The sequence below is a fragment of the Bos grunniens genome, chromosome 7, assembly GCF_055505025.1.
Source record: "Bos grunniens cultivar Pamir isolate PY7600 chromosome 7, Bosgru_T2T1.0, whole genome shotgun sequence".
Taxonomy (NCBI): Eukaryota; Metazoa; Chordata; class Mammalia; order Artiodactyla; family Bovidae; genus Bos; species Bos grunniens.
Window position 1 is genome coordinate 92,011,986 of NC_141171.1, and position 27,547 is coordinate 92,039,532.

Sequence of the window (27,547 nt, forward strand, 5' to 3'; positions counted from 1 at the left end):
GAGGCATAGTGACTCATTTCCAAATATGAGAATCAGACAGAAAAATAGTTACTTTACAGTGGAGAAACCTAGTAAACACAACCTCAACCAATCCACGGAGACTAACACTATCAGTGATGCCATGTGGGTATTAATTCTCTCCAACATAAGAATAGATCTTTATATTTCTGATATTCTTTCCAAAATTTATAACCCCAGACTAGTGTCAGAAAAAACTGAATAAACCTAGATTTAAGTGACAGTTCTTCATGGTATTTAGCCAGTACTCCTTGAGACTATCAAGATCATGATAAGTAGGAAAAGCCTGAAACTCTTTCACAAACCAGAAGAAATTGGGGAACCAAAATAACCAGATGTAAGGTGGTTCCCCAAATTGGGTTTTGAACACGAAAAGGACATTCAGGAAAACCTGGTGAAATGCAAAAAAAGTCTAGTGACAGATGAAATTTTTTTTTAATTACATATAAATTTAAATTCAAACAAATAGCTCTATGAAATTAAAAGGAATTGTCATTACACCAATAGCAAGTAATTTTAAACTATCTAGCGGTGAAGAATGGGGAAACTCAGCATTCCATGTAACCAAACCAGTGTCACCCAGCACGTATGGTGTCATTGATGTTACAACATGTGAGTCCATATGAAATATCCTCAGCCAGTGGTTTGCAAAGTGCTTTTGACAGAACAGTAGAAACTTCTGAGAGAGCAGTACTGATTAACCTAAAGACATGGCACCAGGTATGTCTCTACCTCTAATTCAACTATACTATCTCAGAGTCACACAATATTATATTTCACAAGAAGGATCCATGGCTTAGACCAAAACAGAAGAAAATCCATATGAATCTAGGTAAGTGCTTCAGAACTTTTAGGGGTATACACCTCACAGGCATCTTGGTCAAAGCAGACTCTGATTCAACAGATCTGGGATGAAGTCCAAGATTTTGCATCTCTAACAAGTGATACCCACCCCAGGTGATCAGAGCACTGCTTGTCCAAGAAGGGCACTTTAAGTAAGAGGGATGTAAATCAAAAATTTAAATTGCTACCTTATCCATAAATTCATAGAGGGAAATTTGTTGTTATTTTTAAGTGAGCTTTATAAGTTTTTCTAACGTATAAAACTTTTCAATGATAGCTGATTTCTAGTTGGAAAGAAATATGAAAATGGAATTTTTTGAGTTACAGTCTTCTCCATTTCTGATCCCTCACATACTCCCAATCTCATTCTTATTTCTCCTAACAACCCCCAGAAACTTCACCTCATAGAACCAACTTCCCTTGACCACAGCCATCTCAGCCATCTCATCCTATAGCCAGTCATTTCAACAATAACAATAACTGAGATGTTCCTATGCCAATTACATTTTATTGTAGCCCATGCCAAACCTGGTCTCAGGCAGTCCTATCAGTTACATCTTTATAGAAAAAGGAGAAAAATGGATGTTTCAGTTCAGTTCAGTCACGTCGCTCAGTCGTGTCTCTTTGCAACTCCATGGACTGTAGCACGCCATGCCTCCCTGTCCATCACCAGCTCCTGGAGTTTGCTCAAACTCATGTCCTTGAGTCGGTGATGCCATCCAAGCATCTAATCATCTGTCGTCTCCTTCTCCTCCCACCTTCAATCTTTCCCAGCATCAGGGCCTTTTCAAATAAGTCAGTTCTTTGCACCACGTGGCCAAAGTATTGGAGTTTCGGCTTCAGCATCAGTCCTTCCAATGAGTATTCAGGACTGATTTCCTTTAGGATAAACTGGTTTGGATCTCCATGCTTTACATTTCATCCAGGCATTTGCTGCACATTTTAAAAATGTACTTCATGTTGATTCTTATTCCATTCTCCAAACTTTCTGCAACTTCACAGGCAAAATCTTATTTCAAAACTCTTAGGACTCAATCAATTTTGTGCTTCCCAAGATTCTTGATCTTAAAACATCTTTGCCTCAATACTGATAATATCTCAAACAACTGAACAACACATTTCCTTCAGAACAGATGATCAATCCGTTTTGAGTTAATGTCACTTCCTGTCCTTGTTTTCCAAGAAGGTCACCAATGACCATTTGCCAATTCTCATGACATACTTTTTTGCTCATTTTAGCATCTGACACCATGGGATAGCTGCTTTAAGAAATACTTTAGGATTTCTTCAACTTCAGATTGCTTTCTGAACTTCTACCTAGTTTTCTTATACCTGCTTTGCTGGCTTTTTAAAAAACTTTTGCTGTAAAAGGCAGTAGTTTGCAAAAGTCATGTTTGACCTGTAGAATTCAATTACCTGATTTTGAATCTTAGTACTAAAGTTTTCTAGCTGTATGATTTTAAGCAAGTTACTACACTTTAGGTGCTTTCATGTTTTCATCTATAAAATCTGGTTGCTATTATCTATCTCATATGGTTGCTTTATGGATTACATGAGTTAATATGTAAAATGCCTAGAACTATGTCTGATAGATAGTGAGTGCTAGATAAATTGGAGAAGGCAATGGCACCCCACTCCAGTACTCTTGCCTGGAAAATCCCATGGAGAGAGGAGCCTGGTGGGCTGCAGTCCATGGGGTCACAAAGAGTCGGACACGACTGAGCATCTTCACTTTCACTTTTCACGTTCCTACAATGGAGAAGGAAATGGCAACTCACTCCAGTGTTCTTGCCTGGAGAATCCCTGGGCGAAGGAGCCTGGTGGGCTGCCATCTATGGGGTCGCACAGAGTCAGGTACGACTGAAGCGACTTAGCAGCAGCTAGATAAATGTCAATTAGTACTGTTACTTATCTGCAATCATTCTTTTACATAGTTTATCTACCCTTCTTTCCTCAATTATCTTCTTTAAATGTTTCACATTTATCTGCACCTTTAACTCAAGAGTTTTTCAACATTACCAATATTAACAATTGAAGCTGGACAATGCTTTATCATGAGAAGCTGTCCTGCAGATTGCAAGATGGTTGGCAATATCTCTAGCCTTTATCTGTTAGATATCAGTAGCAACCCCCAAATGTAACACACACACACACACACTTAATTGTTTCCAGACACTGCCAACTATCTCATGGGGCCAAAATAGCCCATAGTAGAGAATCACTGTTCAAATTCCTTTCTGTCTAAGGATATTTTTCTAGGAATGTCTCTTTGATGCTTTGACATGTCCAAAGGTGAATTTACCATATTCTTCCCCTTAGACAAGTTTACATATTGTTTTGTCTACTCTGCTAAGTAAGTATGATAGAAAGCATAGTAATCTTAATTTTTTTTTCTCTCTTGATTTCTACAACCTAGTAAATTGTGTAAACTATGCAATCCCAGTATTTTTTTTCACCATTTATCCTTTAGGCATTCCCACTGAAATTATCAGAATCATCCCTCATTTTTTCAACAGTGTTATGCCAACACACCTCTCAGTGGTAGACATACTCTAATGACAGTAAGAAAAAGATCCAGGCATCATGAACTTTATATTCTAGTGGGGGAAATAGGTAAAAAGTAAATAGATGAACAAACTGTGTGATTTAGAGCAGTGATATATTTCATAAAGAAAATAAATCAGGGTGAGGGGAGAGAAGAACAACAAAAGATGGTCTTTTAATTAGGGGGTTAGTAAAGACATCTTGGAGAAAGTGACACTCAAGCACCTTCTGTGAAGAGTTAAATCTGGAAAAAATTTGGGGATGGCACCAACCGAAATCAAAACCTTGGCGTGGCAATGAACTTTGCAGTTCTGAGAGAGAGCAGCAAGATCAGGGTGTTGGAGATTATTCAGTATCTGAGGTACTTCTTCAGATTTTAAAAGAAAGACAGTAACCAGATTCTAAAATAAATGCACAAGCAAAAAATCCTTCATGTCACCAAAAATAGAGATGAGGCTAAGGTAATGAAATTTCGGTAGGTCATTTGATTTCTTTGATTTTCATATTTTTATTTATTTTTATTTTTAGCAATAAAAATATATTGTGATTGCATATAAAATAAAACATCTTCAAATTTATTTATGCATTTTATAAAAATTCTCCATTATAGAAGCTATACTCAACTCCTAGTTTAGAAGAAAGCCAATATTCATATTACATTTATAAAATGTCAATAGTTCTGTAAATAAATATACATCCAGAGGTATTTCAAAAGCATTTAAAAGACAAAATATTTTCAGATAATTACTACAACACTAGAATTCTCCATGAAAAACATGTGAATTTTTGTGTAATATTCTTAAAATTAGCTTTAAAATCCAAACAATGCAACCAAAGAAATGATTTCAACATAGCAATTACATATGGCACTTATGTTATGTAATGGATTTAATATGTAAATAATATACTTTTTTAAATTAGCATAGTCCAGAAAATTAGCTCCAAATGTTAGCAGTGCCTGAAACAACAGTTAAAATTTAGGTTGCGTCAATACTTTGCCTTCAAAACTTATTTTCTGTCCCCTCCAAACTCTCCTTGCTCTTGCTCTAAGGATTCAGTATTCAACCACTAAAACTTCCGTTGGGAAAAAATACGATTTAAAAAATTGCCTGGGATAAATTTTATAAATCACTCTTTGTCTGTTTTATGGTTATTGTTTTGCCACCTTTGCTTTTTAGACTTGAGTTGTGTGTACCCAGTTTCTCCGGGTGAAAGGGTAAGTTAAGGGCAGAATGGCAGACCCAGTTTAGAAATCTACTTTTGTGTATTTCAGTCACAAATTCTTAACTTGATTCGAAGGTAGAGATTTTTTATTTACAGATGCTCTCATTGGCCTTCTTGCTGTGGTAGATAGCTCCCTTGCTTCTATTAGTCCCCACCAGATTAAATTACTTATATCAGGGCATTATTACACGTCCACTCAAGCTAGTGCTATGTAGTGGTGGCGGGGAGAAACACTGGTAGGGAGTGAATGGTTATCAAGAGAAAGTTTACTTTCAGTGTTAAGAATTAATTTAACTGAATCGGTGCAGTGAACGCGGTAAACACAATCCCCTCACTGTTGTTTGTCAGGGTGTGTTACATCACCCTGGATTGCTTTGTCAATAATCTGCCTGGCCTGCGAGCTAAGAATCTAAGATTGCTCAGATGACTGACAGGCTGGAGATAGCTGATAATTCTAAGGAATTGGAGGTGTAAAATCTTTAAGGACCATGTCTACAATATAAATGCCAGGGTATCTCCACATCACTCTGTACTTACAAAGGCAACAGCATTGTTAATGGCAGCCTGTCTGTCCATCAAGTTTGCTACCAGCGGATTTATCCCTCTTTCACTCCTTATCTTTCTTTGCTGTGTTTATTTCGAAACCAGCTGCAGAATAAATTGCCTCTTGTCTTCACCTCCTACACTGAGTACAATGATATGTTCTGTAAAGCTCAAAATCATGGTGTTTTTCGAGCACTCCTTTTTCAGAACACTGACTTCTAATTTTGTTTGTTTATGAATATGTATTGTTTTTTTCTCCTGTGGAGGCTTTTAGCAGAACACTAAAAATGACTCTTATTTACTTGGCAAATGTTCAGGATCTAGATAAAGGTATGTGTGTGTGTGTGATATCTCATAGAGAAGAAATAAATAGAATTAAGATAATTGTTTTGTTATTGCCTTGAATAATTCATTAGATCCACTCTGTTTTAATCAAATAATTAAAATTAATAAACAGCCAAATAAGCTGAAAATTTATGTTTCTATTAAACAAGTTTCAGAATTTAATGTTTTAGGTCTCCTTCCTTTATGCACATCTGCCCATTTGTACATTTTTAACTTATGAGTGGGAGTAAAGAAGATGATTGTGGTTAGGCATTAAAATTTATATAATGTCCAAGTTCTACCTATAAACCTGAACCTTCTCATGTTGCTGGTGGGAGTATAATTTGGACAAATTACTTAGGAAACTTTTTGCTAAGCCTACTGTTAGGATGATCACACACACACTTTTGCACTAATAAAGCCTCTCCCCAAAATATACAGATATGCATTCTCTGAAAGACATGTAAAAAATATCAAGAAACATTTGTAAAAGCCAAACAATGCCCATAAAATATGTACGTAAATTATATACATAAAATATGTATAGAACATGTATAAACACTATTTTCAATACAGATAAAAGCAACTGAAGTGTGACCAGCACTAGAATGTATCAGTAAACTGTGCTCTCTCTCTCTATATATATATATATTATATATACATATTCAGCCAATGGAATACTATATAGTAATGAAAGTGAAGAGCCTACAGCTATCCATGACACATAAGATGGATCTCACAGAAAATGTGGAGTTGAAGGAGCCAGACATGCACACTCAATGGTCCTGTTCATGTAAAGGTCAAACCCAATCACAAATAACAAGCTAGAAGTGACCCCTGGGGCATGCATTGCGCAGGAGTAGACTCTGGGATTCTGGTAATGTCCTGTTTTTTCACATGGATGTGGTTAGATGTTGGGTTTGTTTATTTTTCTGTTGGCTTAAAATTTATCAAGATGTATACTTAATATTGCTAAATATTTCAGCACTTATGCTAATACTACAAAAAAGTTTAAAGCTTTTAAAATGTCCATATTTTCAGGTAGCAATGCAACTATATGCTCAAATATAATTATCAACCATCTTCTATATTCTCACTAAATTGTGTTTCTTGGTTATTTGCAAAGGAAGACAAAGATTAACCAAAAAAAAAAAAGAGGGTGGGGAGAGGGCTTTATATAAAGGTCATAGACTATAGACTGTGGCCATATGACCCTGAATGGGCCTTATCTCATCAGATAAAGGTCATAATTTATGAAAGGTACACATATATGATCTGGATAACTAACAGTTTTCTGTTATGTGATGAGTGTTTAGACACACACACTGTGCATAAACATGCACATTTATTTGTGTATATTTAAATGGACATTGTGGTCTCCTAAATTGGTAAGTAATGAAGGCAAACATTCATCAGTCATTATTTTACAATATAAAAAATTATAATTTAATTTTGCTAATTATCTGATAGTCAATAGGCAGTCATTTTTATGACTGGATATTATATGCAGTAACAGAAATACCATTCATTCATTCATAGAACCTTTTTGAGCACATATACTTCTAAGCTGAGCATTGTGCTAAGGTCAAGGATATGAGTATTGATAAGATGCAGTCCTTGCCTTTCATGAACACAATGACCTTTTTCTTTCTATAAACTCATCAGCTGTTTAATATTTACCAGTATCTTAAAGCTATTTCAGTATGTTTCACTGACTGCAGTGTCTGACTCGAAACATTGCCCACTGGTCTAAAGACATTTTTAAAATCTGAACCTTAAGAGGCGCATTAGTCAACTTGGGCTGCTACAACAGAAGTCCACACACGAGATGGTTTAAACTACACATATTTCTCACAGTTCTAGAGTCTTCATCCTGGCTTGCAGATGGCTGGCTTTTCTTTGTGGCCTCCTCATATGGCTGAGACTGAGAATTAATTGTCTAGTCTTTTCTGCTAAGAACACTAATCCAGTCATGAGGACCCCACTCTAAAGATCTCATCTAAACCTAATTACTTCCAAAGGCTCCCATCTCAACATACTGTCACCCTGGAGGCTAGAGCTTCAACAGATGGATTTGAGGGGGCAAACAGACATTCAGTCCCTGATGAGAGGCAATATTTGACAATGACATATTTTAAAGGAACTGTATTTCTCTGTATGAGGCTCCTGAATTTACATTACTGCCCTCCCCCCTCCCTTGGCTGTTCCTCTTTAACAATGACATGAAAAAATAGTAAAGAATATATTTGCTGATTCCAATTCATTTGTACCTGTGACAGTAATTATGCAGGTAAATTCATTACTATCATTAACACTAGACTTTTCTCATTACCACTGCTTTGATATAAAATAAATGAACAATTAGAATAGAAATTTATTATCACAATTGTCTGGTACGTCAAAAATGATTTTATTCCTTAGAACATCATCTCAAATTGTCAAGTTAAATGGAAGATGTAGTTTTTAGAATCTAAAATTTGATTTGATTAATTTTAGTTAATATTTCGTTATTCAGAAAAGCAAGATATCTGTACAGATCTCTGTCATTTTGAAAGTTTCAGTAACTATTTTTTTTCAAAATTTTTGTTTTGTATTGAAGTATAGCCAATTAACAAACAATGTTGTGATAGTTTCAGGTCAACAGCGAAGTAACTAATTTTTTTTTAATGTGGAAACTTTTAAGGAATATTTACCATCTCAATTTTGGCTTAAAAAAACTCTTTTCTAGTTGAGCCACATTTATGACAATGCAAACTTAGATTTCCCTATGGATCTTTCTAGTAGTAATTCTACCTCACTATTAAATCAGCCATCTTCCCTGGTGGCTCAGTGGTAAAGAATCTGTCAATGCAGGAGATGTGGGTTCGATCCCTGGGTCAGGAAGATCCGCTGGAGAAGGAAATGGCAACCACTCCAGTATTCTTGCTTAGGAATCCCCATGGACAGAGGAGCCAGGCAGGCTACAGTCCATGGGGTCATGAAGAGTCAGACACAGCTTAGCAACAAAATCAACAGCAATTAAACCAACCATATGCATTTAATATACTTCAGTATCTTATATTATATCTGGCTGTATGTCATCAATGCCAAATTTTTTAAAGGTCTGAAATATTTGGCCTACATATGTTTGAACATATAAATGTTAGAAAAGTAAAAATTGTCATGTGTGTCTCCATGTATCTGTTGGTGTATAATCAGAATAGATCTGAAACAAATCTTTTATTCACAAAAACTTACAGTGTATGTGTGTGTGTGTGTGTGTTTACATCTCAATTATTTCAGAAATCATGCTCTGTCAGAGCTGTGTGTAGAATTAACACTGTGAAGACAATTGTCTTTTTTTTTCCCCCTTGGGCTTTGAACAAATTGTGGTATGTCTTGGGAAGCTTCCATCACCTGAGTCATCATTTCAAAGAAGTGGCCAAGGAAGACACAACTAGTTGGGTGTAGATGACATGCCAAATTAAACCAGTTTGCTATCTTTACTGCTCCTGTGATTGCTAACAGATAATAATGGCTGGTGAAAAGTGAAAGTTAAAGTTGCTCAGTCATGTTCGACTCTTTGTGACCCCATGGACTATACAGTCCATGGAATTCTCCAGGCCAGAATGCTGGAGTGGGTAGCCATTCCCTTCTCCAGTGGATCTTCCCAATGCAGGGATCCAATCCAGGTCTCCCAAAATGCAGGCAGATTCTTTACCAGCTGACCACCAGTGAAGCCCTAGAATACTGGAGTAAGTAGCCTATCCCTTCTCCAGTGGATCTTCCTGACCCCGGGTCTCCTTCATTGCTGGTGGATTCTTTACCAACTGAGCTATGAGGGAAGCCCCACAATGGCTGGTAAGTCTTAATAAAAGATGTGAAAGGATATTCTGAATGAGGGAACACAATATACACAGGCATGGAAATGAGAGATGGTGTCCAAGAAACTTTGATTAGACCAATCTGGCAAATAAACAGAGCTAATTTAAAAGAGAGTAATAGAAATAGCCAAGACAGTGATAAAGAATCTGCCTGCCAGTGCAGGAGATCCAGGAGACAGGGCTTCAATCCCTGGGTCAGGAACATCCCTTGGAGAATGAAATGGAAACCCAATCCAGGAATCTTACTTGGAAAATCCCATGGACAGAGGACCCAGGCAGGCTACAGCCTTTGGGGTTGCAAAGAGTTGGACGCGACGAGCACACAAGTCGCTCAAACATGCCAAACTCTTTGTGACCCCATGGACTATACAGCCCATGGAATTCTCCAGGCCAGAATACTGGAATGGGTAGCCTTGCCCTTCTCCAAGGGATCTTCCCAACCCAGGGATCAAATCTAGGTCTCCCGCATTGCAGGCAGATTCTTTACCAGTTGAGCCACAAGGGAAGCCCAAGAATACTAGAGTGGGTAGCCTATCCCTTCTCCAGTGGATCTTCCTAACCCAGGAATTGAACCAGGGTCTCCTGCATTGCAGGCGGATTTTTACCAACTGAGCTATCAGGGAAGTCCAATCATCAAAAAAGCAAGAGAGTTCCAGAGAAACACCTACTTCTGCTTTATTGACTATGCCAAAGACTTTGACTGTGTGGATCACAGCAAACTATGGAAAATTCTTAAAGAGATGGGAATACCAGACCACCTGACCTGCCTCTTGAGAAATCTGTATGCAGGTCAGGAAGCAACAGTTAGAACTGGACATGGAACAACAGACAGGTTCCAAATAGGAAAAGGAGTATGTCAAGGCTGTATATTATCACCCTGCTTATTTAACTTATATGCAGAGTACCTCATGAGAAATGCTGGGCTGGAAGAAGCACAAGCTGGAATCAAGACTGCCAGGAGAAATATCAATAACCTCAGATATGCAGATGACACCACCCTTATGGCAGAAACTGAAGAGGAACTCAAAAGCCTCTTGATGAAAGTGAAGGTGGAGAGTGAAAAAGTTGGCTTAAAGCTCAACATTCAGAAAACTAAGGTCATGGCATCTGGTCCCATCACTTCATGGCAAATAGATGGGGAACAGTGGCTCACTTTAATTTTATGGGCTGCAAAATCACTGCAGATGGTGATTGCAGCCATGAAATTAAAAGATGTTTACTCCTTGGAAGGAAAGTTATGATCAACCTAGACAGCATATTAAAAAGTAGAGACATTACTTTGCCAAAAAAGGTCCATTTAGTCAAGGCCATGTTTTTTCCAGTAGTCTTGTATGGATGTGAGAGTTGGACTATAAAGAAAGCTGAGCACTGAAGAATTGATGCCTTTGAACTGTGTTGTTGGAGAAGACTCTTAAGAGTCCCTTGGACTGCAAAGAGATCCAACCAGTCCATCCTATAGGAAATCAGTTCTGTATATTCATTGAAAGGACTGATGCTGAAACTCCAATAATTTGGCCACCTGATGTGAAGAACTGACTCATTTGAAAAGACTCTGATGCTGGGAAAGATTGAAGGCAGGAGGAGAAGGGGATGGCAGAGAATGAGATGGCTGGATGGCCTCAGCGACTCAATGGACGTGAGTCTGAGTAAACTCCAGGAGTTGGTGATGGACAGGGAGGCCTGGTGTGCTGTGGTCCATGAGGTCACAAAGAGCTGGACACAACTGAGCGACTGAACTGAACTGAGCTGAACACACAAGACATAGAAACAACCTGTTTCCACTAACATATGAATGGATAAAAGATTGGAATTTGCAGCAATGTAGATGGATATGGAAGGTATCACGCGAAGTGAGGTAAATCAGAGAAAGAAATATTGCATGGTGTTGCTTACAGGTAGAATCTAAAAAATACAACTAGTGAATATGCCATGAATGGAGTTTCTTCACTTTTTGATAACAGGAACATTCCTAAGGGGCAAGTACCAATGTCCAAGTGCTTATCAAGTATCTATTTTCATCCCCTATGTTGATATCATACTGTCAGTTAAATCAGACTGCCAAAGCTAGAGTCATTGTTGGAAGGGACCAGACAAAGAAGTGGGGCTCATGGAGGCCATTACTGTAACAAAATATTATAATGAAATAATACACAAAAGTCATTATGGTATGCCTAATACATAATAGGTACTCAATAAATGTTGACTACCATTAACAGTCAGAGAAGGCAATGGCACCCCACTCCAGTACTCTTGCCTGGAAAATCCCATGGACGGAGGAGCCTGGTGGGCTGCAGTCCATGGGGTCGCTAAGAGTCAGACACGACTGAGCGACTTCACTTTCACTTTTCACTTTCATGCATTGGAGAAGGAAATGGCAACCCACTCCAGTGTTCTTGCCTGGAGGATCCCAGGGATAGGGCAGCCTGTTGGGCTGCCGTTTATGGGGTCGCACAGAGTCGGACACGACTTAAGCGACTTAGCAGCAGCAGCAACTATTAACAGTTAGTAATGTTATCCATGATTACAAATTTAACTGTCATCCTCACAAAAGAGCTATTTTACTTACTCCTTATAAACTGGTTTTAACAATGCTCTTGTGGTCTGCCTGTTCTTTCCCAATACCCAGTCTTGACTCAAGACTTTGTATTTGGATTCAGCTCCTAAAGAATTTCAGTTTCAAAATGGATCAATAAAATGTAGATATTTTACCGAATATTCCTTAGGGCAATAGATAAGAAAATTTATACCATATGCCATATAGTGAAACATACTTAAATTCTTCCTTAGGATTTCTTATTCTTTCTTAAATTCTTCTGTCCTGTCCTATGCTTTATCGCTTCTCCGTTAAGCCTCCAAATTGCTTTCTTTTGTCCAAACAATTCTGTTCTCATCTTCTCCAAGTATCCATTACTCAGGTAAACAAAGGTCTGATTGGTAGCCTTAATTAAAATTATATTTTTCTTCTCTCAGATATATCCCCAATCACATCCCTCTAACCTATTCAAGGAGAATAGGGGAAAATCTCAGAGTTTCAAGTCAGATATTGCTTAAAATAAAGAAAAACAAATTTAAACGATGTTAGAGATCAGACCGTCTAATAAAATGCAAGGTAGATGTTAAGGAAACAGAGAATAACAAGATAGTTTCAAAGAAATTATTAGTTCTCACGTCCAACTTTTCCAGCTGATCATAAACAAAGCACTAAGAAAATCAGTCAACACAAACATGTTCAAAGTGCTCCAGGAGCACACAGTAGGAAGTGCCTCTGAACGTCAGTGAAGTGGGCTTTTATTCCTGATAGAATAGGCCAGCATCCCGTGTCACGCACCGTGCTTTCTTGAAGCCCTCCGCTTATTAGAGTGTTTTCTTTTGTGTTTCTCTCCCCCCACCCTTCTCTCTCTCTGAACTTGGACTGATTGCCTCTGTTGTGTCCTAACTGCAGACCTTCCCTGTGATCCCTGACACAGAATCAAACCCACAGTTTCCACTCTCACACCTGCTATTACCCTTTCCTTCAAACACACCATTTATCCTGACAGCAAGTAAACCCTTCTGGAGAAGTATTCCTTGTGGAACTGTAGTTTGTCTTTCAGATTATCTGAAAGATCAGTTTTTAAGTTCTCCTTTGATACTAACCATAGGTCTATTCCTTCTATGAACAAGCTTAGAATGGACCTTTTTATTTCAGGTGGAAAACACACCGGAGGAATAATAGTAAGCAACATTTTAGTTTATGTATAGAAACTATTTTGAAATCTCCTATTTTGTCACATCAGTCTGATGTGAAAGATAAAGTTGCTCAAGAAATGCTATAAAAATTGCCTCTATATACTTCTAAGTGCAGAAGACATTGGCTGTTGGAATAAATCCTCTGTCGATCAACATCTTTTTCTTTTTAAGGAAAAATAACAACAGAAAAGAGTTGAGAAAGCTTTAAAAGGTAGGCAAGTTTTTGTTTGTTTGTTTGTTTGTTTGTATTTTGTGAAACACAGGACTTCTAGACAATATAGTCACCATTTCTTTGAGGAAGGAATAATGTTTTGTTTTATACATATTTGATGGATTTGCAATGACATAAAAAGCTATTAATAACACTTTTCTTTGTTGGAAGCATTTGTTAACTAGATTGTTTATAACAAGATTATCTTGTGAGTGAAATAAATACCACATTTTGCACCCTGATAAATTAGCACAACTAAGAGACGAAGCATAGAGACAAGGACATGAACAAATCGGTATGAAAGGTCACAACCCCCCCTAATGCTCCTCTATTCTCATAACTTTGCATTTCCGTACGCTTTTTATGTTCCTTAACATCACTCAGTGTACTTGTACGCTCAATGTAATTAAGTTATTTACTCATATGCAAGATGTCAGACTATGTATTTATTAATCTATATACTGAAAACAGTTCTTCCCTCCTCTAATTTCCAGCTAAAATTTAAATGATATATACTTATCACCTATTGTGAAATCTGGGTTCTTTATGAGATTTTACATTTCACCAAGGTTTCACACATAACAAAAGAATCAGTAATCACTTAACTAGTGAGGGGAAAGGAATAGATATTCAGATTTCCATGAAAATTTCAATCTGAAGTTAATAAATTGATCCTTTAAATGTCAGAGATGGTTGCAACTTTATACCATACACAAAACAAAGTCAAATGGATTAAAGAATTGAACATCAGACCTGAAAACATAAAACTCCTAGAAAAGAACACAGGCAGTAAGCCCTTCACAGTCTTAGTGTTGATTTTTTTTTTATTTGACACCAGAAATGAAAGCAAAAAATAAATAAAAGAGATTACATAAATCTAAAAAGTTTCTGCACAGCCAAGGAAACCATTGACAAAAAAAAAAAAGGCAAATTATTTGATGGAAAAAAATATTTGTAAATCATTCATCTGATCAGGAATTAATGTCTAAAATATATAAAGAACTCATACAACTCAGTAGCAAAGAACAAATACTCTGGACAGAGGATCTGAGTTGATTGATATTTTTCTAAACAAGACATACAGATGGCCAAAAGGTACATGAACATGTGCTCAACATCACGAATCATCAGGGAAATATAAATCAAGTCACAATGAGGCATCGCCCGTACTTGTTAGAATAGACATTATGAAAAAAATAAGAAAGAAGTGTTGGTGAGGACACGGAGAAAAAAGGAACCCTTGTGTGCACTCTTGCTTGTACAACCACTATGAAAAATAGTACAGAGGTCCCTCTAAAAAAATTAAAAATAGAACAACTGTATGATCCAGCAATTCCACTTCTGGACATTTGTCCGAAGGAAATGAAAACACTAACTTGAAAAGATATCTGTACTCTCACATCGTTAGCATTATCTACAATAACCAAGATATGAAAGCAGCCTAAGTGTCTACCAATGAACAAATAAAGAAACTGCAGTACAAATAAGCAATGGAATATTATTCATCCATAAGAAAGAGTAAATCCTGCCATTTGCAACAACATGGATGGACCCTGAAGGCGCTGTGCTATGTGAAATAAATCAGACAGAGAAAAACAAAGCCATATGATGTTGCTTCTACGTGAAATCTAAAACAAAAAGAAGAAAAACAACAAACCCCCCAAATGAACTCACGGATACAGAAAACAGGTTGGTGGTTGTCAGAGGCAGGAAGTGGGATTACAGGTGGGAGACATGAGTGACAGTGGTCCACAGGGGACCTTACCACCTCCTGGGGAGGTGAGGCACAGCATGGTGAGTCTAGTTAAAACCCCATCCTGGGTATTTGAACACTGCTAAGAGAACAGATCTTAAACGTTCTCATCACAAGAAAGTAATTGCAACTGTGTGATGATGGATGTTAATTAGATTTAATGTGGTGATCATTTTGCAATATATACATATATGGATACATTATATTGTACACTTAAAACTAACATAACATTATGTCAATTTTATCTCAATTTTAAGAAAAGAATTGAAGAATTGAAGAACTAAGTTAAAAGTTGAATACTACTAGATATAAAAACTGATTATGAGGCTACAGTATTCAAAACAATGTGGTGTGGATGCCGCATAGGCAACGACGCTAGGGGAATAAAAGAAAATATAAAGATAGATCCATACATACACAGCTATCTAACTTAAGGCAAAATTACTACTGCAATGAAATGGAACCTGAAAAATAAGCATTTTTGCTCAAAGTAATCCATTTCGGGAAAAAATATTAAATCCAACCTCACCTGATACACAAAAATCAAGTAACATGGATCATAGACCTGAATGTGAAAGGCAAACAGTAAAGCTTCTAGAAGATAAAATAAAATTATCTTCCTGACCTGAGACTAGACAAAGATTTCTTTAATAGGACTTTAACCATGAAAAGCAATAATTCCCCCCCTAAAAAATTAAAGGTTGAACTACATTAAAATTAAAATATTATTTTCGTTTAAAAGAGTAGAAAATTAAAATACAAGCTATAGAGTGGGAAAAAGTTTTTTGAAATACATATACATAAGATGCTGCTAAGTTGCTTCAGTCGTGTCCGACTCTGTGCAACCCCATAGACGGCAGCCCACCAGGCTCTGCCGTCCTTGGGATTCTCCAGGCAAGAACACTGGAGTGGGTTGCCATTTCCATCTCCAATGCATGAAAGTGAAAAGTGAAAGTGAAGTCGCTCAGTCATGTAGGACTCTTAGCGACCCCATGGACTGCAGCCCACCAGGCTCCTCCGTCCATGGGATTTTCCAGGCAAGAGTACTGGAGTGGGGTGCCATTGCCTTCTCCGTACATAAGATGGACTTGTACCTAATACTACATTAAAAAATTCCTGCAATAGAAATAGAAGACTGATAACTCTATAAAAATATACAAAGGACTTGAAAAATACTTCACAAAAGAGGATATGTGTACTGCTTGTATGCATATGAAATTGAGGCATGAGGTAGATGCGCTCCACAACCCTCCCCCCGCAACCCTGATGGAAAGAATTTGAGTTGATTTCCTACGAGCAGAAACTTCAAACTATCAAAACAGGACAATGCAGAGAGGAGGCTGGGCCCTACCCAGATAAAAGATAAGAGGCCATATATTTTTCATGCTCAAAGTCAAGGAAGCCTTCCTAACTAGAAAGTTCCTTGGACGTCAAAAAGGGGTGCACCAGCACACAGTAAGTGATCTTGGCTATGAGATGAATATGCACACATGGGAAGATCCTGAGATAAGCCAAATACAGACTCCGAAGCAGGCAAATCAAAATGGTTCACCAAAGGAAACCTAGAAGAAATGCCGGGAGCAGGTAATTTAAACTACCATGAGGGCGCGACTCTTTTTCTCTGAGTCCTCCCTGCATTCTATCCACACTTACTATACTCTTTTCCTCCTATAAACTTTTACTTGTCTCACTACTTTCCATCTTCGTGGGAATTCTTTTCTGAAAAACCAAAGAGCGAAGGTCTTGTCAATGAGCCCTGGTCTAGCGGTTGATTCAGTGCTCTCACCTCAGAGACCAGAACTCAATCTCTGGCTGGGAATCTAAGTCCTGCTTCAGACTGCTGCAGGCGGAGGCCACTGGAGATCAAAATGCTGATCAACTTAATTGCTTGTCAGCAAAGTGCAAACTAACACCAGCCAAGGACCACTACACACCCATAAGAATGGCTGAAAAGTATTGACTACACTGAGCTTTAACAAGACTATAGAGCAGCTGGAATTCTCATTCAACGCTTGTAGAAATTGGTACAAATACTTAGAAAACTTTCTGAGCATACCCACTAAAGCATTACCTATGATCCATTATTTTTTTTTTAAATGAATGTACCAATATATGGTGTGTACAAAACAGTTTGAGAAAACAATGCCATTAGATTAAGATAAACATTTTTATTATATATATTAGTCTAGAATTTAGCGATCACTTGCAAATCTCAAAAATGTTATAAAAGAGAAGTGCAATTAATTAACTATAACCTACTGTATCTGTTAACATCTTAAACTATTTCTTCCCAACATTTTTCCAAGTGGAGAAATATGCTATTATAACATGTATTTCTTAAAATTGAAACCATGCTGTTACTATACACATAGGGATGTTTCTGGCTTTTATCACTTTTACACATTTTATAAGTATTTTATATGATTATTCTTTGTTTTGGATACCTGTAAAATTTACACATTTTAAACCATGAATAACAAATATGAGTGGAATTGTTATACTACAGTAAAGAATAGAAACATTTTAAAGCTAGGACGTCTATGGGGTCACACAGAGTCAGACACGACTGAAATGACTTAGCAGTAGCAGCAGCAAAGCTATGAAATATTTTATAAAATCATATAGTGTTAAATTTATACCAATTTTATGCCACCCAGTATAGTAGAACCCAGACCACATAATATACAAAATTTTTAGCCTTATATATATATATTTTTTTTTTTTTACATATTTTCTTAGAAATGAGGCTTTGTTTTTGTGGCCCTTCATAGCTGTCTCTTATTTTTATGAATGATTATTGTTCAATTTACTCACTGGTGGTTAAAACATTTTTATAAATGACTAGTGAGAGCCTCTTATAAATTACGGATACTAACATTTCCTGTAACGCTGCATATAAATTTTATCTCTCAACTTGCTAATTTAAAAACTTTTAATGTAACATAGTTGAAGTGGTTTATTTCTGTGGCACCTTAAGCCAGGGTAGGAATGTTTCAAAATCTCCAGTACTATGTGGCTCTAGATTCATACTGGCCACAAATAAAATCTGAATGAATCTGGAAGGTAGAAGGGAAGCAGCAACCATATTTCTTATGCTCAGAAGATGACCGTGGAGTACCACACGCTGCTGCATCTCACACTTGGACTCACCCATCTGCAGTCTCATTTTGATGATGCGGGGAGCCTCCTTCCAGCTTCTTGTGGTTCTGGGCCAGGTGGGTGTACAGGCCGTGGTAAAGGGCTGCAGCTTCCCCTGCATGTTTACCCTGCAGGAGTTGGAGACAAAGAACGATGCTGATTCTTGTTCATTGTAGTGACTCTTTTATCCTAGGTATTGTGTGTATCCAGCTTCCCTTTCTACTACTGATCTGACTGATACCTAATGGCTAATAGCTAATGGTTTCACTCTCAATATCGGACCATCACAGAGATGCCTATTCCAATTTAAATAAGTGTGCAAATTCTAGTCCTCATATAGAAATGTCTTATTCTGTATTACTCATGTTCTTCTGCTTCTTTAATCAAACTAATGCAGAAACTGTGGATGGAAGGAGTTCTAGATATGTGTTATCCTACACAGAACCCACTACCCACATGTGGCCATACAGTTGATATAAGACTCATCAGAACCAAGATGTGTTGCATCTATAAAATACACAGGAGATTTCAAAGGATTAAGAAAAATAAAAACATCTCAACTTTTATCTTGACTACATACCGAGATGCTAATATTTTTTTTAATTTTATTTTATTTTTAAACTTTACATAATTGTATTAGTTTTGCCAAATATCAAAATGAATCCGCCACAGGTATACATGTGTTCCCCATCCTGAACCCTCCTCCCTCCCCATACCATCCCTCTGGGTCGTTCCAGTGCTCTAGCCCCAAGCATCCAGTATCGTGCATCGATCCTGGACTGGCATCTCGTTTCATACATGATATTTTACATGTTTCAATGCCATTCTCCCAAATCTTCCCACCCTCTCCCTCTCCCACAGAGTCCATAAGACTGTTCTATACATCAGTGTCTCTTTTGCTGTCTCGTACACAGGGTTATTGTTACCATCTTTCTAAATTCCATATATATTTATTCTGAATGCCGGCAGAGGACATCAGGCACCCAGAAAAGCAACCCAACTCTTCGAAAGGAGGTAGGAAAAAATATAAAAGACAAAAAAAGAGACAAAAGAGGGAGGGACGGAGTTCCGTCCCAGGAAGGGAGTCTTAAAACGAGAGAGGTTTCCAAACACCAGGAAACCTTCTCACTGCCGAATCTGTGCCGAGCTTTGGAAGCACAGAGGGCAACATAACAGGGAGAAAAAATAAACAAACAAATAAAACTCACAGATGCTAATATTTTAGATATGGTGATTTAAATTTTAAAAATTATTAAAATTAATTTCACTTAAAAAATTAATATATGACTACTAAATATTTTAACAATACAGATGTAGTTTGTATCTGTGGGTTACATATCTTTTTTTTGGACAGGAACATTCTAAAAGTAGAAGACTAGTAATGACTTCCCAGAACAGTGAAAGTGAAGTCGCTCAGTCGTGTCTGACTCTTTGCGACCCCATGGACTATAGCCTATCAGGATCCTCTGTCCATGGGATTTTCCAGGCAAGAGTGCTGTAGTGGGTTGCCATTTCCTTCTCCAGGGGATCTTCCCAACCCAGGAATCGAACCCAGGTCTCCCTCATTGCAGGCAGACACCTTACCATCTGAGCCACCAGGGAAGTCACCCAGAACTGGCTCTCAACTATATGGAATTTGTCTCTGACCTGATAAGATTAAAGGTATCAAGCAGCTTCCATGGTGGTCCAGCGGCTAAGATTCCAGGCTCCCAATGCAGGAGGCCCAGGTTTAAACCCTGGTCAGCAAACTAGATCCCACATGCTACAACTAAGAGTTCTAATACCACAAGTAAGATCCAGTGTAGCCAGATAAATATTTTTAAAAAACTAAAGGTTTTATGACTATTTTAATTGGTAAATGGAATACACATAATACAAGGAAATGAAAGTCGCTCAGTCATGTCTGACTCTTTGCAACCCCATGGACTAGAGAGTCCATGGAATTCTCCAGGCCAGAATACTGGAATGGGTAGCCTATCCCTTCTCCAGGGGACCTTCCTGATCCAGGAATTGAACTGGGATCTTCTGCACTGCAGGCGGATTCTTTACCAACTGAGCTATCAGGAAAGTATTGGTAATTTGTATACTTAATCATCAGCTGTAGACAACTGCAGTAAAGTACCTATAGAAGGCAATGCTTTGGGAGAGCAAGTAGCTAGCTATTGAATAGTACAGCAAAACTAAGACATATGCCTTATTGGAATGGGTGGTTTCTTCTAAATGCATTGAAGAACTTGGGGATAAAATTGTTAATAAAGAGCTTGAAATTCTCAGCCCACGATCTGGGTAAAGGACAAGAAAGCTATGGCTGCTCCCAAACGCTACCTTTTGTAGTGACAGGGTCAAATTTTTTGTAAAAGAAATGAAAACTCGAATTCTGAAGATGACTGAGTTTCAATGGAAATTATACTGCCAAAATTATGGGTTCTGTGATGTTAAAGTCTGAGCAGTCATTGGGAAGAAGTAAGACACTGAAAATGAAATTGACACAAGTAGCCTGACTTTAGTGAAACTGAAGACATCAAATCCCTAAATTGTGCTGCGCTTCCTTTGCCAGTAGATGACACCTTTCTTCCCCTAATTGTAGAAGCTTGCCTGTCTTTGAATGGAGAACATTGTAAAGATTTGGATTCAATGTTTTAGCTCAGGTAGTTGGGAGTGACTAGAGAGGGCTGATTTACTGACTGAAACCAAGAACTAAATGAGGTCTATAGACTTGTTGTGGCAAAGGGATTTGCATAATTTAACAAAGCTGTGAATCATGCTGTGCAGGGTCAACCAAGATGGATGGGTCATAATGAAGAGTTTTGACAAATCGTGGACACTGGAGGAGGAAACAGCAACCCACTCCAGTATTCTTGCCTGAAGAAGAACCCCAGGAAAAATACGAAAAGGCAAAAAAATAATGACACTGGAAGGTGAGCCCTCCAGGTCAGAAGGCATCCAATATGCTATTGGGGAAGAGTGGAGGGCAATTACTCGTAGCTACAGAAGAATGAACTGGCTGGGCCAAATCAGAAACAACCCTCAGTTTTGCATGTGTCTGGTGGTTAAAGGAAACTTTGATGTTATAAAGAAAGATATCACATAAGAACATGGAATGTTAGGTCCATTCATGGTAAGTTGGACGTGGTCAAGCCCAAGATGCCAAGAGTGAACATCAACATCTTAGAAATTAATGAACTAAACTGGATGGGAATGGGCAAATTTAATTTAGATGACCATAATATCTCTTATGTTGGGAAAGAATCCCTTGAAAGAAAAGAAATAGCCCTCATAGTGACCAAGAGAGTCCAAAATGCAGTTCTAGGGTGCAACCTCTAAAATGACAAAATGATTTTGGTTTATTTAAAGGCCAACTATTCAACATCACAGTAATCCAAGTCTATGCCCCAACCATTGATCCAAAGAAGCTGAAGCTGACTAGTTTTATGAAGACCTACATCCCCTTCTAGAAGTAACAACAAAAAAGATGTCCTTTTCATCATAGGGGATTGGAATGGAAAAGTGGGAAGCCAAGAGATAATTAGAATAACAGGCAAGTTTGGCCTTGGAATACAAAATGAAGCAGGGCAAAGGTTAACAGAGTTTTGTCAAGAGAACATGCTGGTCATACTAAACATGTTTTTTGAAAACACAAGAGATGACTCTACATATGGACATCAACAGACGGTCAATACTAAAATCAGATTGATTATATTCTCTGCAGTTGAAGATGGAGAAGCTCTATACAGACAGCAAAAAAAAAAAAAAAAGACCTGGAGCTGACTGTGGCTCAGATCATGAACTTCTTATTGAAAAATTCAGGCTTAAGTTGAAGAAAAAATTGAAATCACTAGGTCAGTCAGGTTTGACCTAAATCAAATCCCTTGAGATTATACAGTGGAGGTGATGAATAGATGCAAGGGATTAGATCTGGTACACAGAGTGCCTGAAAAACTAGGGAAGGAGGTTCCTAACACTGAACAGGAAGTAGTGACCAAAATCAGCCCCCCAAAAAAGAAGGCAACATGGTTGTCTGAAGAGGCTTATTAATAGCTGAGAAAAGAAGAGAAATGAAAGACAAGGGAGAAAGAGCAACTCTCTGGATAGAGTTCCAGAGAAGAATAAGGACATATAAGAAGGGCTTCTTAAATGAACAATGCAAAGAAGCAGAGGAAAATAATAGAATGGGAAAGATTGAGATCTCTTCAAGAAAACTGGAGATGTCAAGAGAAACTTTCATGCAAGGATCGGCATGATAAAGGACAGAAATGGTATGGACCTAACAGAAGAAGAGATTAAGAAGAGGTGGCAAGAATAACAGAAGGACTATAAAAGAAAGGTCTCAGTGACCTGGATAACCACAGTGGTGTGGTCATTTCCTTACAGCTGGACATCCTGGAGTGTGAAGTCAAGTGGGCCTTAGGAAGCACTACTATAAGCAAAGTTAGTGGAGGTGACAGAATTCCAAGTGAGCTATTAAAGTGTTGTACTAAATATGCCAGCAAATTTAGAAAGCTCACCAGTGGCCACAAGACTGGCAAAGTTCAGTCTTCATACTAACTCCAAAGAAGGATAATGCCAAAGAATGTTTAAACTACCATACAGTTGCATTCATTTCACACGCTAGCAAAGTTACACTCAAAATCCTTCAAGCTAGACTTCAGCAGTATGTGAACCAAGGATTTCAGATGTAAAAGCTGAGTATAGAAAAGGGATGGGAACCAAAGATCAAATTACTAACATTCCTTGGAAAATGAAGAAAGCAAGAAGAGTTCCAGAAAAACATCTATTTTGCTTCATTGACTATGCTAAAGCCTTTGACTGTGTGGATTACAAAAAACTGTGGTTTATTCTTAAAGAGATGGGAATACCAGATCACCTTACCTATCTCTTAAGAAATCTCAAGAATCAAGTTAGAACCAGACATGGAACAACTGTCTGGATCAAAATGGGAAAGGAGTACAATAAGGCTCCATATTGTCACTCTGCTCATTTAACTTATATGCAGAATACCTCATGAGAAATGCCAGGATGAATGAATCACAGTCTAGAATCAAGATTGCCAGGAGAAACATCAACAACCTCAGATATGCAGATGATATCACTCTAATGGTAGAAAGTGAAGAGGAACTATATAGCCTCTTGATGAAGGTGAAAGAAGACAGTGAAAATGCTGGCTTGAAACTCAACATTAAAATACTAACGTCCTGGCATTCCTTCCATCTCTTTATGACAAACAGATGGGGAAAAAGTGGAAGCAGTGACAGATTTTATTTTCTTGGACTCCAACATCACTGAAGTTGGTGATGTAACTACAGCCATGAAATTAAAAGATGCTTGTCCTTTGAAGGAAAGCTATGACAAACCTAGACAGCATACAAAAAAGCAGAGACATCACTTTGCCAACAAAGGTCTGTATCAAAGTTTGGGTTTTTCCCGTAGTCATGTATGGATGTGATAATAGAGGTAAAGGATCCGCATTTAATCACCAGATACAAGATAATTATATTTACCATACTTAGAAGAAGAGCCAAGTATAATTAGAGATCTCTGGTGTTGACTAATGGATCATAGCATCCCTAAAACTGAAATAGATCATCAGGTTACTAAAATCTTAGTTGATTTTTCTAGTTGGAAAATTGCTAGGTCTGGTGAACAGGAATCTGACTTCAGTCACAACACGAGAGAATCAAAGCTTTTCCACAGATTACAAATTTCATCAGTTTATAAACTCAAAGCTGGATTAAAGAGGCCAAGTACTCTTGGAGAATACATAGCTACACAACCAAACTTTAATACTGTCAACTTTTTCTTCTTATTTTCACAAATATATCTGCTGTTGTTTACCAATGTGGCTATGCTTTGAAAAAGAGGAAATAAAACGACTTTTCCAGGGTTATAGAACTCTGGCTCTATATCAACACTAATTCCTAGAAATTCCCAGTGCTGAAGCTCACCTCAAAGTGGGCCTGAAAGGTCTCAACTCCAACTTTGGTTGTTTTCCCACTTTCAGGATGAACAAAGGAATAAAGATACTCAGCAACAGGTGGAATCTCACATTTGTTCCCTCACCTATGAAGATTGTACTACTATAATAGTAAAGGCTAAGTAAAAGTCATTAACTAGAATTGCCTCTACTTGCTTCCTGGAAGAAAGTTATGCTAAAGAAAGAAAGAATAAGTTAAATAAAGTTAAATAAAGAAAGAAAAGTTATGACCAAACTAGATAGAATATTAAAAAGCAGAGATATTACTTTGCCAACAAAGGTCCGTCTAGTCAAAGGTATTATTTTTCCAGTGGTCATGTACGGATGTGAGACCATAAGGAAAGCTGAGCACCAAAAAACTGATGCTTTTAAATGGAGGTTTTGGAGAAGACTCTTAAGAGTCCCTTGGACTGAAAGGAGATTCAACCTGTCCATCCTAAAGGAAATCAGTCCTGAATATTCATTGGAGGACTCATGCTGAAGCTGAAACTCCAATACTTTGGCCACCTGAAGAACTGACACATTTGAAAAGACCCTGGTGATGGGAAAGATTGAAGGCAGGAGGAGAAGGGGACAACAGAGGATGAGATGGTTGGATGGCATCACTGACTCAATGGACATGAGTTTGAGCAAGCCCTAGGAGTTGGTGATGGACAGGGAAGCCTGGCGTGCTGCAGTCCATGGGATCACAAAGACTCAGACACAATTGAGTGACTGAACTGAACTGAATCAAAATAGTCAACTGAAAGTAGTAATAAAGGATTCGATTCCACCAAGATTGATGCCAAAATCAAGGAGTTGAAGGTGCAATGATGGTGATTCTTCATATATACCCTTCAACTCACCTCTTTGATGGGTGGATATAAAATGGGATTTAGGGAATTATAGTGGACTATGGGCTTCCCAGTTGGTGCAGGTGGTAAAGAAGTTGCCTGGCAATGCAGGAGATATACGAGACACAGTTTCAATCCCTGGGTTGGGAAGATCCTCTAGAGAAGAAAGTGTCAACCCACTCCAGTATTCTTGCCTGGAGAATCCCATGGACAGATGAACCTGGTGGGCTACAGTCTATGGGGTTGCACAGTCGGACATGACTGAAGTGACTTCGCAGGCATGCACGCACACAGTGAAATATATTACACCTGATCATATGGTAACTCCAATTACAACTGCTTTTTAAGTATGATTTTATTGCTGGAGCAACTCAACTTATTGCTTGACACCTGATTTAGTGAATGATTTTTTTCTATACATCTGCTGTGTGTGCTATGTCACTTGGAAGTAGCTTGCTTTCTGTTGACAGGATCATCAATACACTTTTTTTTTTTTAAACTTCAGGGCTACGTCATCTTCAGTCTTATGTCAATATCCAGCCTATAGGACCTCTAGTCACCTCTCCAATCCATAGGACATTACACAGTGTATTATACTGATGACACTATGCTGACTGTACCTGGTGAAAAGGAGAAAGCAATATGGTATGATACATGCATACCAGGGGGTCTGGAATAAATTACACAAAGATTCAGGGGCCTGTGATCTCAGTGTCTTGGTGATTACTTACTGTAGTCTTTCCATAGTGGCGAGCAGCCTACTCTTTGTTCCACTAAGCAAGAGGCCTATCACCTGCTGGGATTTTTTGAATTTTTAAAGGAAATACATATTTCACTTGGAGGATTCATTCCATTCATATGTCAAGTTATCTGAAAAGCTGCCAATTTTGCATGGACCCAGAGCAAGAGAAGTCTCTGCTATAGTTCCATGGCACAGTGTAACCCACTTTTCTAGTTGGGCTGTCTGATCCAACAGATTAAATGGTTCTTGAAGTGTCTGTGAGAAAAGGCCTTGTAGGGAATCTTTAGGTAGCCCTCTATTGGTAAATAACAGTCCAGACTTTTAGGGTTTGGGAGCAATACTATGTCACCCTCTGCAAATAACTCTCCATCTTTTGAGAAACAGCTTTTGGTTTGAGACTGGATTATAATAGAGACTCTATGTATTGCCACAGTGACCCCAAATCACTGACTACTTTATGCTCACAGAAGCAGCTAGCTAATATGAGTCAGACACCAGTTTAAGTATCCTCAGAACTCGAGGAGATACACAGAAAGTTCTCTATGTAGATCAATTAAACCCAGGTTTGATTCCTATGTCGAGAAGATCCCCTGGAGAAGGGCATGGAAACCTTCTCTAGCATTCTTGCCTGGAGAATTCCATGGACAGAGGAGCCTGGTGGGCTACATACAGTCCATGGTGTTGCAAAGAGTCAGTCATGATTGAGTGACTAACACTTTGCTAGGTTTTTAAGTAGAAAAATTACCCCATAAGAAAGTGGTAGGAAAAAGAGTAGTCAGAGGAGAAGTAGGTGAGGTACAAACGCCCACAGCTTCCTAAGCAACCCTTTTTTAATATCCTCCCCCAACTATGATATATGCACAATTTGGATGAGTAACTAAGAGGCACCTCATGAAGGCAGTGCAGTGGGAAAGGGCCTGCCTGCCAGCACAGGAGACATCAGAGATGTGGGTTTCATCCCTGGGTCGGGAAGACCCCCTGGAAAAGGCAATGGAACCCACTCCAGTGTTCTCGCCTGGGAAATTCCATGGATAGAATAGCCTGGTAGGCCATGCGAGGGGTTGCAAGAGCCAGACATGACTTAGTACACACACAGTGAATGCTCTAATGTGGCATGAAGATCTCTCTTCAGGAATAAAGGACACATTTTCCTAATCTTCTGGAACTATAGCCAGTTGACAGTCTTCTATATCAGCCTTCTTAATAAATTGCCCAATTTATCTCCAATAAATTGGAGAGGTGACTCACCGAAGTTCATGCTCCCTGGAAATAGATCTACACAGGAGTATAAATGTCTGGCCTTGTACCAACTGTGGACAATTCTGAAGGGTCAGCTAAGCTTCAAAATTCCCCAGAAATTTGTTTGCAACCAACTCAACTTCTCCATCTACCCAATTCTTTCTCCTCCTTTTCCCGACAGAGGTTGATCCTGAAATGTGCTTTCATATGTCCTCAGGATCCAATGGAGCATATGCCATGGTAAGGTTTTGGACTAAAAACCATTGATAATATGTAAAGCACACACAGCCCCTGGTAGAAAGTAGCAATGGCATGGCTACAGCTTTCTTAAGTGAAGAATAGGGATGATATAGTGCCAGAGAGCAGAGAAGGCAATGGTAACCCACTCCAGTACTCTTGCCTGGAGAATCCCATGGACAGAGGAGCCTGGTGGGCTGCAGTTCATGGGGTTGCGAAGAGTCGGACACGACTGAGTGACTTCCCTTTCACTTTTCATTTTCATGCATTGGAGATGGAAGTGGCAACCCACTCCAGTATTCTTGCCTGGAGAATCCCAGGGACAGAGGAGCCTG

General features: G+C 38.3%; 1 long non-coding RNA gene across 1 annotated transcript in view; it reads right to left on the reverse strand.

Moving 5' to 3' along the window:
* LOC147369965 (uncharacterized) overlaps positions 1–27,547 on the reverse strand; it is a 191,156-nt gene that overhangs the window by 51,771 nt on the left and 111,838 nt on the right. The window contains exon 2 of the long non-coding RNA XR_015168235.1: positions 18,203–18,318. This is a non-coding gene — a long non-coding RNA (uncharacterized LOC147369965). The remainder of the gene's footprint in view (positions 1–18,202; positions 18,319–27,547) is intronic.